Source organism: Thamnophis elegans, chromosome 8, assembly GCF_009769535.1.
Source record: "Thamnophis elegans isolate rThaEle1 chromosome 8, rThaEle1.pri, whole genome shotgun sequence".
NCBI lineage: Eukaryota > Metazoa > Chordata > Lepidosauria > Squamata > Colubridae > Thamnophis > Thamnophis elegans.
Window position 1 is genome coordinate 66,435,730 of NC_045548.1, and position 19,377 is coordinate 66,455,106.

General features: G+C 45.7%; 1 long non-coding RNA gene across 8 annotated transcripts in view; it reads right to left on the reverse strand.

The window, feature by feature from the left end:
• LOC116512131 overlaps positions 1 to 19,377 on the reverse strand; it is a 50,697-nt gene that overhangs the window by 16,908 nt on the left and 14,412 nt on the right. For 2 of the 8 annotated variants that reach the window (XR_004255821.1, XR_004255815.1), the window contains 2 exons: positions 12,291 to 12,353; positions 8,815 to 9,132 (listed from right to left, as the gene is read on the reverse strand). This is a non-coding gene — a long non-coding RNA (uncharacterized LOC116512131). Of the gene's footprint in view, positions 1 to 6,976; positions 7,013 to 8,403; positions 8,423 to 8,743; positions 8,782 to 8,814; positions 9,133 to 10,800; positions 10,890 to 12,290; positions 12,354 to 17,269; positions 17,503 to 19,377 lie in introns of those variants that run through there. The other 6 variants (XR_004255819.1, XR_004255822.1, XR_004255817.1 and 3 more) reach the window with 6 other exon arrangements.

Here is a 19,377-nt window from a genome sequence, read left to right on the forward strand (position 1 = left end):
TTCCTCCAGAAGTGGGGTGGGAATGGGGATTTTGCAATATCCTTCCCCTGGAGTGGGGCGGGAATGGGGATTTTGCAGTATCCTTCCCCCAGAAGTGGGGTGGGAATGGGGATTTTGCAATATCCTTCCCCTGGAGTGGGGAGGGAATGGGGATTTTGCAGTATCCTTCCCCTGCAGTGGAGAGGGAATGGAGATTTTGCAATATCATTCCCCCAGGAGTGGGAGGGAATGGAGATTTTGCAATATCCTTCCTCTGGAGTGGGGAGAGAACGGGGATTTTGCAGTATCCTTCCCCTGGAGTGGGGAGGGAATGGGGATTTTGCAGTATCCTTCCCCTGCAGTGGAGAGGGAATGGAGATTTGCAATATCATTCCCCCAGGAGTGGGAGGGAATGGAGATTTTGCAATATCCTTCCTCTGGAGTGGGGAGGAGAACGGGGATTTTGCAGTATCCTTCCCTTGCAGTGGAGAGGGAATGGAGATTTTGCAATATCATTCCCCCAGGAGTGGGAGGGAATGGAGATTTTGCAATATCCTTCCTCTGGAGTGGGGAGAGAATGGGGATTTTGCAGTATCCTTCCCATGGAGTGGGGAGATAATTGAGATTTTGCAATATCCTTCCCCTAGGAGTGGGGAGAGAAGGGAGATTTTGCAGTATCCTTCCACTGGAGTGGGGAAGGAATGGAGATTTTGCAGTATCCTTCCTTGTCACACCCACCAAGCCACACCCACAGAACCAGTAGTAAAAAAATGAATTTCCTCCCCTACATTTCTGTGTGATTTTAAGGAGAGAAATCAGGTTTGTTATACCTTGCAGATTAAGGAGGTTATTATTCCCCTTCCAGGCACGCAGTGGCTCAGGGGCTAAGATGCTGAGCTTGTCAATCAGAAAGGTCGGCAGTTCAGCGGCTCGAATCCCTAGCACCGTGTAATGGAGTGAGCTCCCATTACTTGTCCCAGCTTCTGCCAACCTAGCAGTTCGAAAGCATGTAAAAATGCAAGTAGAAAAATAGGAACCACCTTTGGTGGGAAGGTAACAGCGTTCCTTGCGCCTTCAGCATTTAGTCATGCCGGCCACATGACTACGGAGACGTCTTCAGACAGCGCTGGCTCTTCGGCTTTGAAATGGAGATGAGCACTGCCCCCTAGAGTCGAGAATGACTATCACATATGTGTGAGGGGACCCTTTACGTTTACCTATTCCCCTTCCAGATTCTTGGAAGCAGAGATTCTATGTGTTTATGTGTCAAACATTATTGAGCCTGGGAATTAGATTTGATAGCTGGCCATTTTCCCCCTAGTACAAGGTTCTCTTTGTTTTCTGGAATCCAGATTTAGGGGTCCTTTTTCTCTTATCCAGCTGATAGGTAGGAAGTTCTGGGAACAGGCAGGAAAGACACTTGATCCATCCACTTCACCATATCTCAGATCAATTCTCACGGAGGAAGTTCTCATCAGAAACCGTTCAGGAGATGGTATCTTTCCTGAAGGACTTGTCAACACAGCCTCAACCTTCAATCATGCCTTATTTATGTTCACTCTACACCCAACCAATTATATTATTTTCTTACTGGTGGTGCTTATCCCCAGGCAAGCAATAATGTTTATCATCAGCAAACAATGAATGTATGTGCAGTATCAAAATAAAATCTCTGGGTTGGATGTATTTGAAATGTTGTTTTAATCCAGAATTAAATATGGTATTAATTTATTGGTCCATAATCACCTTTCAGGGAAACTTATCCTCCGTGATCTGACATCAGGATGTCTAATATTGTACTACTTCTAACTACATAGTAATTGGCTGTGACAGGTCCTGACAGTTTTGAGGATTATTATTCCTGTAGTATTCTGGATTTTTTTGTTTTCTGATTGGATCAGTTTGGGTTCTTGTTGTACACTGTCATGCATTCATATAGAATGAGGCCACATATAAATAAATGATCTTTTGAGAAATTTGGAAATGCATCCAATTGCGCCAGGGGGCGAAATGAAATACGTGGTTGCCATTTTTAGTGGCAGCTGTGTGCATGTTACATCTATTTGATTGTACAAATCTTGACGGTTCATAAAATCCACTCTATCTTGAACCTTCTCACGGGTTCACCAAACACCCCCCGGTTTCAAATTCTCTATTTCTTTGCTGCAAATCATGTTGCTCGTGTCACTTGCTCAGTGATGTTGTGATATCAGTACAGCAGCACCGGTGTGATTGCTACAGTTTGAGACTGACTGCATTTTGATATGCACTTTGAGAAATAAAATCAAATACAGTTTGTGCCCTTTGCTGCATGCTGATGAGACAGGTCACTTAAGAATAAATTGATCAGAATCAAGATCACGTGAAGTGTTGATACCACTTTATAAGGCCTTGGTAAGGCCACACTTGAATCCTGCATCCAGTTTTGGTCGCCACGATGTAGAAAAGATGTGGAGACTCTAGAAAGAGTGCAGAGAAGAGCAACAAAGATGGTTGGGGGACTGGAGGCTAAAGCATATGAAGAACGGTTGCTGGAACTGGGTATGTCTAGTTTAGTCTGATGAAAAGAAGGACTAAGGGTGATATGATAGCAGTGTCCCAATATCTCAGGGGTTGCCACAAAGAAGAGGGAGTCAAGCTATTCTCCAAAGCACATGAGGGTCGAACAAGAAGCAATGGGTGGAAACTAATCAAAGAGAGAAGCAACTTAGAACTAAGGAGAAATTTACTGACAGTTAGCACAATTAATCAGTGGAACAACTTGCCTGCAGAAGTTGTGAATGCTCCAACACTGGACGTTTTAAGTTTTTAAGAAGATGTTGGATAACCCTTTGTCTGAAGTGGTGTACTAAGCAGGGGGTTTGACTAGAAGACTTCTAAGGTCCCTTCCAACTCTGTTATTCTATTTCTTAATTCAAATATTAACTGATAAAGGAAATAAGTCTTGTCCTCTTCAGCAGAGCAGGTGGTTCCCATGGAACATCATCGAAAATTCCTGGTTGGGTGCAGTTTTGCTCTTCTGTAGGCACATGTGATTTGATTGAACCTGTTGATTTGCATCTTTTCTTCCAATTTCAAGACCACCCACTTATTAGTTGACCCTGAAGAGCTTTTGGAAATAATAAATAAATAAAATTTAATCTGGTATAATGGGATGCATGGAAGACCTTGGGGGATGAGGAAAAGAGATGCTAGCTAGGAAACAATCTGAAAAGGGAAAGGGGAGCCCTCAGGGCTTTATGGTCAGAGGAAGAAACTAGATTGGTGTCAGATCTCCTGGGTAAACCAGACAGAAAACACAACTAGATGAGCTAACTCTAATTTATTTTTACCTTAACAGAACCCGGCAAGTCTGAAAGTATAAACTTTTCACTGCCAGTTTTAATCATCTGATTTCATTAGGGCAGACCTGGGCATTTTATAGCCCACAGTTCACATCAGTGGTGGGTTTCAAAAATTGTTCGAACCTACTCTGTGGGTGTGGCCTCCTTTGTGGGAGCAGCTTGCCACCCATGTGACCGGATGGGAGTGGCTTGCCGCCCATGTGACCGGATGGGAGTGGCTTGCCACCCATGTGACCGGATATGAAGATGCCGACGACACTTGTCAGAACCACCTTAAATACCTCACACGCAGCACTGGCCTGCATAAGAATATGATGTAAACTTGTTTTTTAAAAGGCAATTTTGGTTTGCGTTAAAAACAACTTCAACACACGCAATGTGCTGATTGCACCACAAACGCAGTAGTCATCCTTACCTTTCACAGAGGCCCTGAGTTTTATAAATAGGAGCATGATAGTGTAGAATAATCATATCCAAGGACCAGTTGTGGGTTTCAAAAATTTTTGGAACCTCTTCTGTAGGTGTGGCCTGCTTTCCGGGTCCACTGGTGGAACCTCTTCTAACTGGTTCGGTAGATTTGACGAACCGGTTTCTACTGAATAGGTGCGAACTGGTAGGAACCCACCTCTGGTTCACATCCAACCTACAGGTGGTCCTGTTTTGACCCACGGCGTTGATGTGGCATTGGGGGAGAGGGTGGGGCAGCATCTGGAAAGGGCAGGGTGCTAGTGCAATGGTGGCAAGAGGGGTGAGACAGTGGCCACAGCAGACCCTCATAATGGTCCCAGTATCTCACGTGGCCTCTTGGGAAAATTAATTTGCCCATCCCTGCATTAGGACGAGTCCTTCCTGTTGTGGCCCAGCAGTGGCCAGCGGAGCTGGCAGCAGAATCAGACAGTGAGGAGGTTGGGGAGGAGCATGGGCCAGTCCTGGAGGCTGGGGAAGACTTGGACAAGGGCTCTGCATCGGAGGCAGAGACGGGGCCGAGGCCGTCTGGCAGTGATCAGTGCCTATGACGCTAGACAGCAGTGAGGTAGAGGAACAGCTGGAGCCTGTTCCCAGTGTGCGCATGCGCAGAGCTAGCAGAAGAAAAGAACAGCTCAGAAATCAGGGTTGACTTGAGAGTAAAGCTACAGGTGGATGGTGAATGGCCCCTCCCATAGGAAACAAAAGAAGAGTGAAAGGGGAGTGGGCTTTTGCAAGGAACAATTCGTCAATTCGTTCATTCATTCATTAGATTCATTTTAGGAGTGTGAAAATCTGTCGTGAATCTCAGAAACTCTGTGCCCAGTCTTTCCTTGCACAGCACCTCATTTGGAAAATATTTACATGGCAGCTTTCCAAGATAGATTAGGTCTGTAGTCATAATTACTCCTTTGAAAGACTGTTTGCCAGGCCTTTGCTGAATGTGAATGAGAGGAATTCACATTTGTTTTCGTTTAATAAAAGGGGTTTTGTCGGGACCAGGACTCTGCTTCATGCTTTTTGGGGAAGCCCAAGTCAGAACACTTCCTAAGTTTCGTCCTCCGGCCATTAAGCCACTTGGGGGAATCTTCCCTCTTTTGTCTGATTGCTTCCTAGGCAGCATCTCTTTTCCTCATTCTCCCAAGGTCCCTCACACATTCCATTATACCTGGCCAGTTCAATATAAAATTTCAACAAAAACAAACTGTATTGGAGACAACTAATACTGAAGCACACTCTGCAGGACCCTGGCCCAGGGCCTGGGGAAAACAAACAAACAGAGCAGGTTGTCAAGGCCCTATGAAAAGCTAACAGGGCCAAGGACATGCTGTTGCATAGAGCAGGTGTTGTGGCCCAGCAGGAGCCGTTGCCACCAGACTCCGACAGCGTGGGGCCCTATGAGTCAGCTCTGGAGGATGTGGAGGACCCTGGACAGGGTTCCAATTCCGAGCAAGGTGCAGAAAGGCTGGTTGGCCACCAGGAGGCACCTGAGCCTTGGACCAGTGGGGAGGAGACAAGGGAGTGCGATCCAGACGTCATGCATTGGAACAGTGGGGAGGAGCCAAGGGAGTTGTTCCTGGATGCCCAGCACCGAAGAGCTAATAGGTGTAAGGACAGTTGCGCAGTTACAAGAGATAATTGCCCTCAGCTGGTGGTAATTAAGCTCCTCTCAAGACTATAAAAGGAATGATTGTGCACACGCCCTTTTGCAGGAGTCAACGTATTCACCTGAGCTGGAGAACTCTTGGGGCTAGCTTTGGCAGGCTGGATTGCTGCCAAGGTTAGTCTGTGCTGGATTGCTGCCAAGGCCTGGACTGTGCTGGATTGCTGCCAAGGGCCTGTCTGTGTATCAATAAATCCTGGAAGTATCTTTGTCTCGGCGTGCTTTGGTGTAGGACGAGGGGGGAGGTCAGAACAAGCAGGTATGCCAACCACAGAAGAAGGATGCTATGGACCCTGGGTACTCTAGCTGGGGGGGTCCAGGAAAAGGATCTTCTCCGCCATTGAGTCTGTGCCTTGGAACATCTTGCCCCCCAAGTGAGGTCACTCCAAAACTCCTGACCTCCACAGGAGCCTAAAGTCCTGGTTTGCTCAGTTGCTTGGGGGTCCAAAGTAGGGGCTTCTTGTTGTGAGTGGTTGATAGTTTTATATCAGATTCCACCACCCCCCCTGCTTATCCCAACTCCTACTTCCCCATCTTTTAGCTATTGTACTTTGTATTTTTATCTCCAGAGCTAGGGTGGTATTTCACTAACAGTGGTGGCTCTTCCGTCCCAAGGATCGGGCCACAGATTTCCACTGCTCTCCTCTCCTCTGCCTTCTGCACATCTGCCACCAGGAACTGGACCCAGTTGTTCCTCCTCCTTCCTCATCATCCCACCTCCAGACCGGGGGAGGGGGCTGTTGACTCTCCATCTGAGGCTGATGGAGGGCCCAGGCTCCACCTCTGTCCTCTCTAACAGCTACATTTCCTCTTCCCCTCAGAGCTCTCATGTTGCCTTGATGCTGACCCTCACTCCCATGCCTCTTCATCTGATTCAGCTGTTGGGTGGGCCGGCAGCCAACAGGCCACAACAGTAGGGTTTTATTTACATAGTTTTATTTTTTAATATTGAAAGCCACCCAGAGTTACCTTGTGGTAAGAGGAGCAGCCAATAAACTGATAAACAGAGAAGACATCTACCATGCTCCAGGTGATGGCATTTTTATTTATCATACCATTCCCAGGTCTGTGCCATAGTGAGTTGTTCTGACCCCCCTCCATCCAGTAATTAATGCCGACACAGGCTTACTGATAGCCACTCTTTATTCACAGCAATTACTCACAGGCAAGACATTGGCAGCAACCCAGACTCCCACAGACAAGAGATACAATACAAACAAGAGCTTCTTCAGCTAGTTTGAATGGTTGTGTCCTGCAAAAAGGCTCCTCCCAAAGTCTCTTCTTATATACTCTCTTGGGAGGAGCCAAGCCACAACCACCTGGGCTTGATTATCTCCTATGCGTCTGTCTCCGTAATTGCTGCCTCTGTTTCTCCGCCCTTCTCTGCCTGGCGTCAGGGACAAACTCTCTTTGATCTTCACCACTGCTCCATGCCTCAGGCGCCTCCTGGTGGCCAACCAGCCTCTCTGGTCCCTGCTTGAGTCTGAACCCTGCCCAGGGTCCTCCACATCTTCCAGAGCCGACTCATAGGGTCCCTTGCTATTGGCAGCTCCAACGGCTCCTGCTGGGCCACAACAGTGAGTGTTATAGGTCAGGGGTCCCCAACCCCCAGTCCGCAGACTGGTACCAGGTCTCAGCCCGTTGAGATGTGGTCCACTCAAGTGTCAGGTGAGCATGTGAACCTTTATTTGTGCCTGTGTGGATCCGGGTGGCATGCACGAAACTATCCCCACCTGCTGCCACCATCGCTGCAGCTGCCACCAATCCATAGACCCGGGAAAGTTGGGGACTGCTGCTATCAGTGACTACCAAAGCGTGGAATTGTTCATGAGCACTCACTAATCACCAGTGTAGCTTTCATAGCAGTAGCGTCCATGCCATACCATGATATAACCCTTAACCAGTGGCGGGATTCAGACGGTTCGGACCAGTTCGGCTCCGACAATCAGCTGAGAGCAAACCAGTTCGCTCTAACGATCAGGTGGGCCCATCCTCCTGCCCCTGTGTGATACTGACCTATATTCCCTTTGTTTGAAGCCCAGCTGATAGGCCTGGCAGACTGGATTGCCCATGCCTCAGCTGTTTTACTCACCGGGGGCTGCAGTAGAAGGTTAAGTTTTTGAGCTGTTTTTTAAATTCACTATGTCCCAGTGGAGTGCTTATTTTGGTGCATGCATGCGCGCACATACAACGGGAGCATGAAGTGCATACTTACCAGTTGTTATACCGCTCTCCACTGCCCTTAAATATTCACCCTGCTCATTCTACCGGATCTTCCAAGCAGTTTTCAAAGGCTACCCCTCTATAGAAATCCAGGCAACATATAAGGCTTTCCTGGGATTCTTGCCTTATGACTGACTGGGTGGAAGTAGTTTGACCTAGTGTATCACTGGATCTGTTTTAGTTTAAATTTAACTCCCTGTGGTTAAAGGATGGGATTATCGACCCAATTAAGCATGTTGTGGGAACAGGAACACGAAGTCTCTTGCTGCTAAATTTTTTACTGGTGGGTGTTTTTTTTAAAAGGGCCCTTTGACAGGCAATTATCCAGAGTTGCTTCACCGATTTTTTATTGGCGAGGGTAGAATTTAATCCAGGCAATGCGGTCCATCAATCTATAATCTTCCCTTGTTTTCCTTTCTTGCTTCCGTTCCTATTCTGAAACCAGCACCACGATTGTAAAAAGTGATGCAGAATACCTTAATGTCTGTGTGCATGCAATGTACTTTAACAGATCAATGCTAGATCAACGCTAGTGGCTTCATTTGCACAACATGATTGTTGTTAATTAATTTACATTTAGGCAAGAAAAACAAAATGCACAAGTACAGTATAGGTGGTACCTTGCCAGTGGTGGGATTCAAACAGCTCGCACCTACTCGAGAGAACCGGTTGTTAATTTTAAGCAATTCGGAGAACCAGTTGTTGGACGAAATCTCCCTTTGTTTTTTCCCACTTTACGGGGCTAATCCTGTAAGGAAGGCAGGAAGGAAACATTCTGGTGTTGTTTCTAGCCTCATCTTTATTGCCCTGCTTACAGAAACTGCCTCTCCAGTTAACCCTTATTACATTGTAACAGCTAAGGAGAAGCACCCATCGACATGAGTGACATTGAGTTGGTCATGCCCATCGAGTCACATGACCACCAAGCCCCACCTACCCAGCTGGTCATTAGGGCAGAGAACCAGTTGTTAAATTATTTGAATCCCACCACTGTACCTTGCTCAACAGTAGTAACTGTGAAAGGGATCTTGGAGTCCTAGTGGACAACCATTTAGATATGAGCCAGCAGTGTGCAGCAGCTGCCAAAAAAGCCAACACAGTTCTAGGCTGCATAAACAGAGGGATAAAATCAAGATCATGTGAAGGGTTAATACCACTTTATAATCAGGGGTGGGTTCCGACAGTCGCTACTGAAGGTTCGCTCATGGGCATGCCATGTGCAATAAAAATTGTTCTGCACATGCACAGAAGCAAAAACAAGATGCTGGTGCCTACGGCATCGCCGGGATAACTGGTTCGGGGGCGTGGCCGGCCTGGGTTACTGCCAGTTCCAGCGACCCAGGCCATCAAACCACTACTGGTTCAGTCAAACTGGTCCAAATCATCCACTGATTATAATGCCTTGGTAAGGCCACACTTCACTTTTGGTCAACACAATGTAGAAAAGATGTGGAGACTCTAGAAAGAGAGCAGAGAAGAGCAACAAAGATGATTAGGGGACTGGAGACTAAAACATATGAAGAACGGTTGCAGGAACTGGGTATGTCTAGTTTAATGAAAAGAAGGACTAGGGGAGACATGATAGCCGTGTTCCAATATCTCAGGGGTTGCCACAAAGAAGAGGGAGTCAAACTATTCTCCAAGGCACCTGAGGGTAGAACAAGAAGCAATGGGTGGAAACTAATCAAAGAGAGAAGCAACTTAGAACTGAAGAGAAATTTACTGACAGTTAGAACAATTAATCAGTGGAACAACTTGCCTCCAGAAGTTGTGAATGCTCCAACACTGGAAGTTTTTAAGAAGATGTTGGATAACCATTTGTCCGAAGTGGTGTAGGCTTCCTCCTAAGCAAGGGGTTGGACTAGAAGACCTCCAAGGTCCCTTCCATCTCTGTTATTCTATTCTATTCTAATTTTCACCTTGCTTAGAGGTAGCGGGAGGTCACTTAATATATTCTGTGATCACAGGCCATTTGATAATTTATGCATAATCCAGAAAATTGGTTGTTTCTATAACCAGGTTAAAAGTACTTAGAGAACACGGCCAATGAGAAGTATCCACCCCAGATTTAATTAAACTACGGGTTACTCAGCCCAGTTTCTCCATTCACAGTATACTCGAAACCATTAACTAAATACACAGAATGGATTTGTGCAACTGGCTAAGTTAAAATGCAATTGATTAGCATAACATATGAATAAAGGAATTGATCATAATGGTCAGAGAGGAGGGAGGGAGGGGAGAGGGGAAGGGAAGGGAGCTCGGAAGGATGGAAGGCTGAGTCAACCTTGAGCTGATCAGAATCGAACTGCTAGCAGTAGGCAGAGTTTGCTTGCAATATTTCATTCTAACCACCGAGCCACGGTATATTGCGGGTATGGATATAAAATGTCATCCATGACAAGGGGGCTGCTGCAATTCGCACCCATTGTAGCGTTGGAAGAAATGTCCATCTGGGTTCAGTTCCAAGTGGGGAAAAAGACATTGGATTCATGGAAGTTGCTTGGAAAGAAGGTTTATTGATGGTGGACAGGACCACATGGTTTGAGGTCCTGAGGAGGGGGGGGGAGGAAGAGATGCTGAGAGTGTCCTGGTTTTATGCCCTCTCTGGGCTTTTGAATTTGAGCTTGCATTCTGATTGGTTATCAGACTCCGATGGGGCCATGCAGGGGCCACTCTGTAGGCTATCCTGAGTCCCAAGCTTGGTTGAGCCTTTGCTGGGTGATGATATAATGAAAGGGCTTTGGGATTTCTATTATGGCTCTGCCTGAAAGAGGGAGATCTTTGTTATGTAAAATAGACTGGCTCAGGCCTTAATGAGCCTGAACCACCACCCCCCAACCAGACAAAGTGGGGGGCTGTTTCTGCCTCCCTTTTAGGGGAAAATATTCTGTCCTTTTAATATTTCCTAAAATATTTCATTTTTCTAGGAGAGGGGTGGGTGCTAACTTCCTACAGTAGCTTGAAAGTAGTCTTCCATGTAAAATGCATCACAGTAATCTACATCACAGGTGAGAAGGGAGAAATGCTGTGCTGGCTGGGGAATTCTGGGAAGTCTCCTAGTTTAAAGCATCTAGTTTAAAACACTGGTGTATAGGAGGACACCCAAGCTTGACCTATTCCTTTAGTAAGAGCGCTACTCCATCCAGGGGCAATAAATTTCCAGGACTTTTATGGACAAAGCGCAGCTCCAACTCTTATTATTACCCATAAATCTGAAAAAGACATGGAGAAGAAGGTGATGTCCTCAGAATAATGGCTATCTGATCTCAGGCTGCTGATTAAGCTATCAGCCCCTATAACAAGGGCACTAATAGATTGGGCTGATAAAACGGTAATGAAGTTTTACATCATCTCAACAATGCTAGGCAATGCAAGATGTTGTAAATCACAAGCAGGAAAACAACCAAACGGATAACCCTTAAAGATACTTTTTTGCAGCTTCCAAAAAAAAAAGTGGGGGGGGGGTTGGAGATTTCATTTTATAAATGCCTATAGTGCCATCTAGTGGTGGAAGGGAAAAGAACAGTGTATGATTTTACAATTCCAACAACCCCATCAGGTCTACCAAAGCTATTTAAAAACAAACCTCCCTGTTGCAGATTAGCAATTTGCAAGCCAGGTTGAGAAAATGCTGTGTGGTCTACAGCGGTCCTCGACTTGCGACCATTCATTTAACAACCATTCGAAGTCACAATGGCCCTGGAATAAGTGATTTTGCATCACTTAGTCCTCACATGATAGACTGCGACAGCTTCCCCAGGGTTACATGATCCAAATTCAGCTCTTGGCAACCGGCAGGACACTTACAATGGTTGCAGCATCCTATGATCATCTCCTCACCACTTGCAACTTTCCCAGCTGGCCTCCGAGGACCTAAGTCAGTGATGGCAAACCTTTTTTGCCTTCAGTGCCAAAAGCACATGCATGCATGCTATTGTGCGTGCCTGCATACCCACCCCCATAATTTAATGCCCACCCACGCTGTGCCCCCTGCGTATGCGTGCATCACACACACACACACACACACACACACACACCCTGAGCATGCACATGGCTTTCTTGGAGCCTGGGGAGGGCAAAAACAGCTTCCTCCGTCCCCCCCCCCCGAGGCCCTCTGGAGGCTGGAAATGGCCCATTTTTCAACTTCCGGTGGGCCCAGTAGGTCCATTTTTCACCCTCCCCAGGCTCCCCAGGCTTTCTAGGAGCCTGGGGAGGGCGAAAAACAGCCCAACACGCAAACCGGAAGTTCAGGAACGAACTTCTGGATTGTCCTTTGGGCCGTTTTTCTCCCTCCAGAGGCTTCAGGAGCCTTCCTGAAGGGCAAAAAACATCCAAAAATCAAGGCTGAAAATCAGTTGGCCACCTGTAGCACGCATGCCATAGGTTCGTCATCACGGAGCTACGTCAATGTGTGGAAGCCAGATTTATTTACTAAATAGGTGTTCCAATATCTAAGGGGTTTCCACAAAGAAGGGGGGCCCAACCTATTCTCCAAAACCCCCAAAGGTTAGACAAGAAACAATGGATGGAAACTAATCATGGAGAGAAGCAACTTAGAACTAAGTGGAAACAATTCCTGACAGTGAGAACAATTAATCAGTGGGATGGCTTACCTTCTGAAGTTGTGGGGGCTCCCTCACGGGAGGTTTTTAAAACGAGATTGGACCATCACTTGCCTGCAACAGTATAAGGCAGGGGTGTTAGGAATATAATCTAATGGCTGGGTTGGCAATATATAAATCTTGCAATAATGCTATACCTGTTTCTTTAAATCATACTGTAAAATGTGATTGGTTGCTGTTTTCCTCAATCGGCCATAAGAGGGAGCCAGAATGACTGTTAGCTCTCTGTTTGTTAGATGCTGATCTGATCTGATCTGAGTGTTTGGAAGCTGTGCCGTAGAGAGATCAGCGTGAGCCAGTGACGTGCGGTGAGGTTTATGCCTGGTGAGGCTCAGCTGGGCATCCTTTTGCGAAGCAGCTCAGTGGGGCAGTGATCGACCTCAGCGGCGGGGGGGGGGATTTGCATCGCGGGAGCCGCCAAACGCCCAGGTCTGCAGCAAAGGCGCTTGGCGGCTCCCGTGATGCAATGTGCCCCGCCACCCCCGATGCCGCCACCCGCCCGCTGCCCCGGCCTGTGGCCGCTGCTTCTCCAGGCTCCGCCTCTGGAAGTCCCGGATCGCCTCTGGGGGAAGGCTGAGTGAGAAGCGGAGCAAAGCTTCTCCGCGGCCTCCCCGCTGCGCAGAGGCTCTTGCAGGAGCGTGTTCCAGCGGCCGGCGGCCCGGAGCGGCCCCGGCTGCAAGACAAGGCAGCGCTTAAAGCAGCCGCTGCCGCCGCCACCACCCCTCCTTCACCCGGCGGGGCGTTCCTGCCACCTTGGGCCGCTTTGCCGCGCGGCAGCTGCTTCTGCAAGGAGGCGCTGGGCCAGGAACTGGAGAAGCCGGCAGATCGCTCGGAAGCCATGCCGCAGGCCTCCTTGGAAAGGGCAATTGGAATCTAACATTTCCCCGCAAAAAAATGAATTTGTTGGTCTTCCCACAACAATTAAAGAATCCTGTTATATAACGGAATACCATCAGTTTCCGAAGCTGACCTCAGAGGCTCGTGGGAAAGCCAAAACACAACCAGGACAGAAACCTGCCCTGAACCTTGAAAATGCAAGCATCTAAATAAATATCATTTTACATACAGCACAATCTACTCAGAGGTATGAATGACCAAGTCCAATCAGCCTTCTTTCTAATAGGTATATGAAATTACAGCTTTAATTGAAATGCCTACATTTAAAAAAAACACCCACACATTCTTATAATCAATTATAATTTCATTTATTTAAAAACAAGCATATATTTCATTTATTTAAAATAAATTATTTAATAAATAAACAAATGTTTAATAAATAAATAAATAAATATTTAATGAATAAAATAAATAAATTAATATTTAAATAAATTAGATATTAATAAATAAATTAATATTTAATAAATAAATTAATATTTAATAAATAAAATAAATATTTAATAAATAAAATAAATAAATATTTAATTTATTTAAAAACAAAATATATGTGCAGCGGCAGCCAAAAAAGCCAGTGCATTTCTAAATTGCATTAACAGAGAGATACAATCAAGATCAAGTGAGGTACTAATACCACTATAAAGCCCTAGTAAGGCCACACCTAGAGTACTGCATCCAGTTTTGGTCATCACACTATAAAAAAGATGTTGAGACTCTAGAAAAAGTGCAGAGAAGAGCAACCAGGATGATTAGGGGACTGAAGACATATGAAGAATGGTTACAGGAACTGGGCATGGATAGTCTAGTGAAGAGAAGGACCAGGGGAGACAGGGTAGCAGTCGTCCTATTATTTGAGGGGCTGCCACAGAGAGGAGGGGGTCCTATTTTTCAAAGCACCTGAAGGCCAACAAGGAATAAAGGATGGAAACTGACCAAGGAGAGATTCAACCTAGAAAAAAGGAGGAACTTTCTGACAGTGAGAACAATCTTGCCTTCGGAAGTTGTGGGAGCTTCATCACTAGAAGCTTTCAGGAAGAGACTGACTGCCATCTGTCAGAAATGGTGTAGGGTCTCCTGCTAGAGTGAGGGGGGTTGGACTAGATGACCTATAAGTTCCCTTCCAACTCTGTTAATCTGTTAGAAATATGGATGATTTTGCTAAGGAACTTCCCTACTTCTGGCCTTGGACCGAGGAGTACATTAAGAAATGAATCAAGTTCTTCTTAACAATTCTGACTTTGTTTTGCTATAAAATACAATGCACAAAGAAAAGCACTGGTAAGTGATACTAGCACGAAACCCAAATCTTGCTTCTTCTTCTTTTTTCCTTTTCTTGGTTGAATGTAATAGACAGCATTTGGGGTGACCAGTAAACTGACGACGCGTGTAAAGTTAGAGAGAAACACTATTTGAAAATACAATGTGGATTTCAACAATGGAAGCATTAACACATCCAAATGGAAGATATTAAGATGGAAATATTATTAGGTTATAAAGATATTCTATCAAAAGGGACAACTAAAACAGAAACAGCACCTTTTGAACCTAGAGCTTTATTTAAGGCAATAAGTTTTGGTGAGCTTGCAGATCACTTGCTCAGAGTGTCTCGACCTGATGGGAGATTTAAATAGAGCGAGGCAGGGGCGAGGGGAGGGTGAAGACAGGATAGTGACACAGATAGGGGTCCTTGGAAGGCTGATTACAAGCATCTCACAACTGTACGAAGAGCCTTTTGTATGGAGATCTTGATGCTCTCTGAGCTTGGTTGTTTCCTCGCAAACAATGCACTACTGAACTGTAGTTAACATCTGAGGATGTTCAAGTGAGCTACAGGTATTATTTCCTATGAGACCTCAATGTGCTTGTTAAATCCTTCTGAGATTTTAACCTCTTTATGTCTGTAGTCCTCGATCTGCAACCATTCTTTCAGCAATCATTTGAAGTTACTAAATGGAATAATCATAAGCAGAGGACTAGCTGTTCAAAAAAACAATCACCAATAGACTCTTAAGATTACTAAACTGTATGTTGTGATGAAATATGAAACCAGCCATGGCACTTAGTGGTTTACAGAGTCAGCATATTTCCCCCAAACAATCTGGGTCCTCATTTTACCCACCTCGGAAGGATGGAAGCCTGAGTCAACCTTGAGCCTGGTGGGATTTGAAATGCCAAATTGCAGTCAGCCAGCATCAGCAGAAGTAGCCTGCAGTTCTGCACTCTAACCACTGCGTCACCAAGGCTCAACCAAACACATGTAGAACAAAGTGAATTTAGTACTGTAAGAAAGTACTGTAGTATTGCAGTATGGGTAGTTCTTGGCATGAGCACAATTAAGCCCAAAATGTATGTTGCTAAGTGAGAAATGTACGTGAATTTTGGCCCATTTTACGACTTTTCTTGCCACAGTTGTTAAGTGAATCACTGTGGTTGTTAAATTAGTAACCGGGTTGTTAAGTGAACCTGGTTTCCCCATTGACTTTGCTTCTCAGAAGGTGATCACGTGAACCGAGGACACTGCGATGGTCCTAAGTGTGAAACAGTTGCCTAGCATCTGAATTTTGATCGCATGATTACAGGGATGCTGCAAAGGTCATAACTGTGAAAAACAGCCACGAGTCCATTTTTCAGTGCCGTTGTAACTTCGCACGGTCGCTAAATGAACTGTTGTATGTCGAGGACCACCTATACCAGCCGTCACCAACAGGGGTCCACGAGAAAATTTTGGTGGTCCGCAGAAAAATTATTAGCATTGTTTATATTGCGCTAAATCAGGGGTCCTCAAACTATGGGCCCTGGGCTGGATACATACAATGAACATTTGAGTTGCTGCAGAGTGTCCCCCCCTTTTGGGTCTTTTTGTGCGGGTTGGAGGGGGGCAGAAATTCCAACTTGGGGTCTGCTTCAGCCTCCTGGTGGGGCTTTAGATGAAGGCTGGAGGGAAGTGCTGCTGGTGGCAAAGAGCCGAAGGACCTTGTTCCAGTGGGACTGCATCATGGCCTGGAACTGGCTGACCATCTCAGCCCAGTGAGCCTCCAGACACCAATAACTGGCCTTGCACTCCCGCAGGCCTTCCCTCTGCTTGGACAGCCTATGCTTGTAGTCCTCATGAGGTTCTTCTGCTGAGCCTCCTTCTTGGTCAGATCCAATTTGAACTGAGCTGTTTTGCCAACTCATTCTCATGGTGGCTGCTTAGCTCCAGCAACTGCTTCCTGTTGGGGTCCTAAGTTGCCTGGGTGGACAGGTGAGGAACGGCTGGGAGGGGCGAGTAGAGGCTGGCGAGGTGCCCCTCGACATGAGTGACATCAAGTTGGCCACACACATCCAGTCACATGCTCACCCAGCCACGCCCACCCAGCCAGTCATTAGGCATATCATATAGTTGTCCGCGGGATTTAAAATTATGAATTTAGTGGTCCCTGAGGTCCGAAAGGTTGGTGACCCCTGACCTATGCTACAAGGCATGGTATAGTACAGGAAAATGCTCTGCCATCAAGTTAGGATGCATTAACAGGTGTTTTCAGCCATGTTTGAGAACTGCTGAGTGATAATAAACTAAGATTAACAAGATCCACTTATTAAGATTCTTGGGAATTTGGGTTGGTCTCAGACATCCATTTCTTAGCTTCTTCATTTATCCTTTATTTTCATTATGAGTTTAAACTCATAATGGTTGTGTTGGAGGGGGGAAACCCTCCCCAGAAGAATGAAATATTTTGGGAAATATTAAAAAAGTCAGGATAAAATTTCTCCTAAAGGAGAAACAGGACAAATATAAAGGAGGCAGAAAACGCATCAGTCTCCCTGCCCCAAGCAGAAACTGAGGAGGCCAGCTTTTAGAAATGCAGATTGGTAATCAATTCAGAAAGACTTGGCCAGACAGAAACTCCAGATAAGCAATTAGGTTGACGAGATTAACTCAGACAAACACCTAGGATTTGCATTTCCCCTTCTGCGTATAGGGCCAGCCATGACTCCAAAGGAATCTGACAACATCCATTAGAATATTAAAGGACGTGTTCTTGCACAGGAACAGGAATTTTCAATACAAAGGCTAAAGAAGGTATAAAACCCACCCATTCTCAACTCCATTTTGTCAACTGCCCAGAATCATATGTGGTTGATGGTTCTGCTTCATCAATAAAGAGACCCTTTTTTTCCAATTGGACTTTTATCTCCAGTGCCTTTCTCCCCGCTTGGAACTGGACCTAGATATTTCTTCCAACAATAAGGATTTCCAGAGAAGTGGGCTGTTGATCCATTTACTGAATATTCTGTTTTGACTGAAGCCTTGACTGAAGTGCAGTGACTGAGGAACAATCAAAAGAAGTACCAGATTTCATTGCATACTTACCATGAGGACAAACACAGGTAAGGCAGTGAAGTGAAGGTTTATAGCGTTAAAAATTTCTCTTCAGAAAGGGAAAGGCAGAGGAATGGGAGGGAATGTAAGAGTAGGAAAGAGGGGAGGAATGGGAAGAGGGGAAGGGTAAAGGGGAGGAAGGGGAAGGAGAGAAGGGAAAGGAGAGGAGGGAGGAAGGAAGGAAGGAGAGAAGAAAGAGAAGAAAGGGGGTAGGAAGGAGGGAAGGAGGGAGGGAAGCAAGGAGGGAAGGAAGGAGGGAAGGAAGGAGAGAAGGAGAGAAGAAAGGAGGGAAGGAAGGAGGGAAGGAAGAAGAGAAGGAAGAAGGGGGAATGTAGGAGAGAAGGAAGGAGGGAAGGAAGGAAAGGAAGGGGAAAGGAAGGAGAGAAGGAGAAAAGAAAGGAGGGAAGGAAGGAAGGAAGGAGGGAAGGAAGGAGGGAGGGAAGGAAGGGGAGTAGGAGAGAAGAAACGAGGGAAGGAAAGAGGGAGGGAGGGAAGAAGAAGTAGGACCGTTGTAAGATAAGATGGATCTATGGGATGTTAAAAAGCAATCTTCAAGTATATTGTTAACAGTAGGGAAAAATTGTTATAAATACATATTATTAATAACAGTTATGAGATCATATAATGTGAATGTATATATGAAATTGATAAAATAAAATAAAATTATAAAAAAAAAATTCTCTTCAAAAATTGTTTTCCCCCTTAGCTATTTCTACAGTATTATTTTGTTGTAGAGCAGGCAAAGTATGTCCCTTTGGGTAGTCATTTCAGAGATAGTTCCTTACCTAAACAGAGCAACAGAATGACTATCAGCAGGCAAAAATCAGACTGTTGACTTCCTGATGGCTTCCCCATTGAGCTTCCTCGAAGCGGACAGTGGACAGAAATCTTTCTTCTTCCCACCCTTCCACCTTCCCTCTAGAACCATGATGGTGAACCTATCACAACTGTGCCCAAAGTGGCACACAGAGCCATTTCTCCCGGCATGCGTGGTGTCGTTCGTTCCTCTTCCAGGTTTCTGACACGCATGTGCATACGCCAATCAGCTGCCCTTTGTGCGTGCAGCAGTGCTGGCCAGCTGATCATCATGCGTGCATGCACACCAGAAACCCAGAAGAGGAACGGGCGACGCCGTGCATACACACATCGGAAACTGGAAGTTCATTTCCTGGCATGCGCATGCCCCTTGGGCAATTCCTCTTCCAGGTTGCAGCCCCAACAGTGCGCACACATGCACCACTCCCTTTTCAGCACTCAGTGCCAAAAGGTTTGCCATCACTGTTCTAGAAGAGAGAGACAGATATATGCTACAAGACCCTCATCAGGCCAGGACTTTCTTGTTATTGTAAACTTTATCAAGCCCCTATTTTAACCAGTGCTGGTATTTATTATATTGCCTTTTAAAAACAAAATCTGCAGCACAGAAGAATCGGGATGAAAGAGAGGCTGAGAAAGAAAACAAAACTCTTATTTTCTTCCTTGATTGTTGGGACCTGCAGCATAATTATCATTTTGTGTTTATCACATCCCTCTGTGTTGTTATGGAAATGCTTCCTAGATGACATTCAGATATCACAGCAGGCTGGGAAGTGAGAAAGCCAGCCGAGGACAGGATTCAATCATCATCCAAGCCAGTAAAGGAACTAACAATTTCCTCCATTTGCATAACCAATAAGGGCAGCCAACTAGCGCATAGCTCTTTTTTAGTAGAACACTGCACCCATCTTACAACCATAGGTCATCAATCCTGTTTTCCAGGTTGGCTACACCTGGCCTATAAGAGGAACTCGGTTTCATAACTTGCAGCTGATCTCTGGTGAG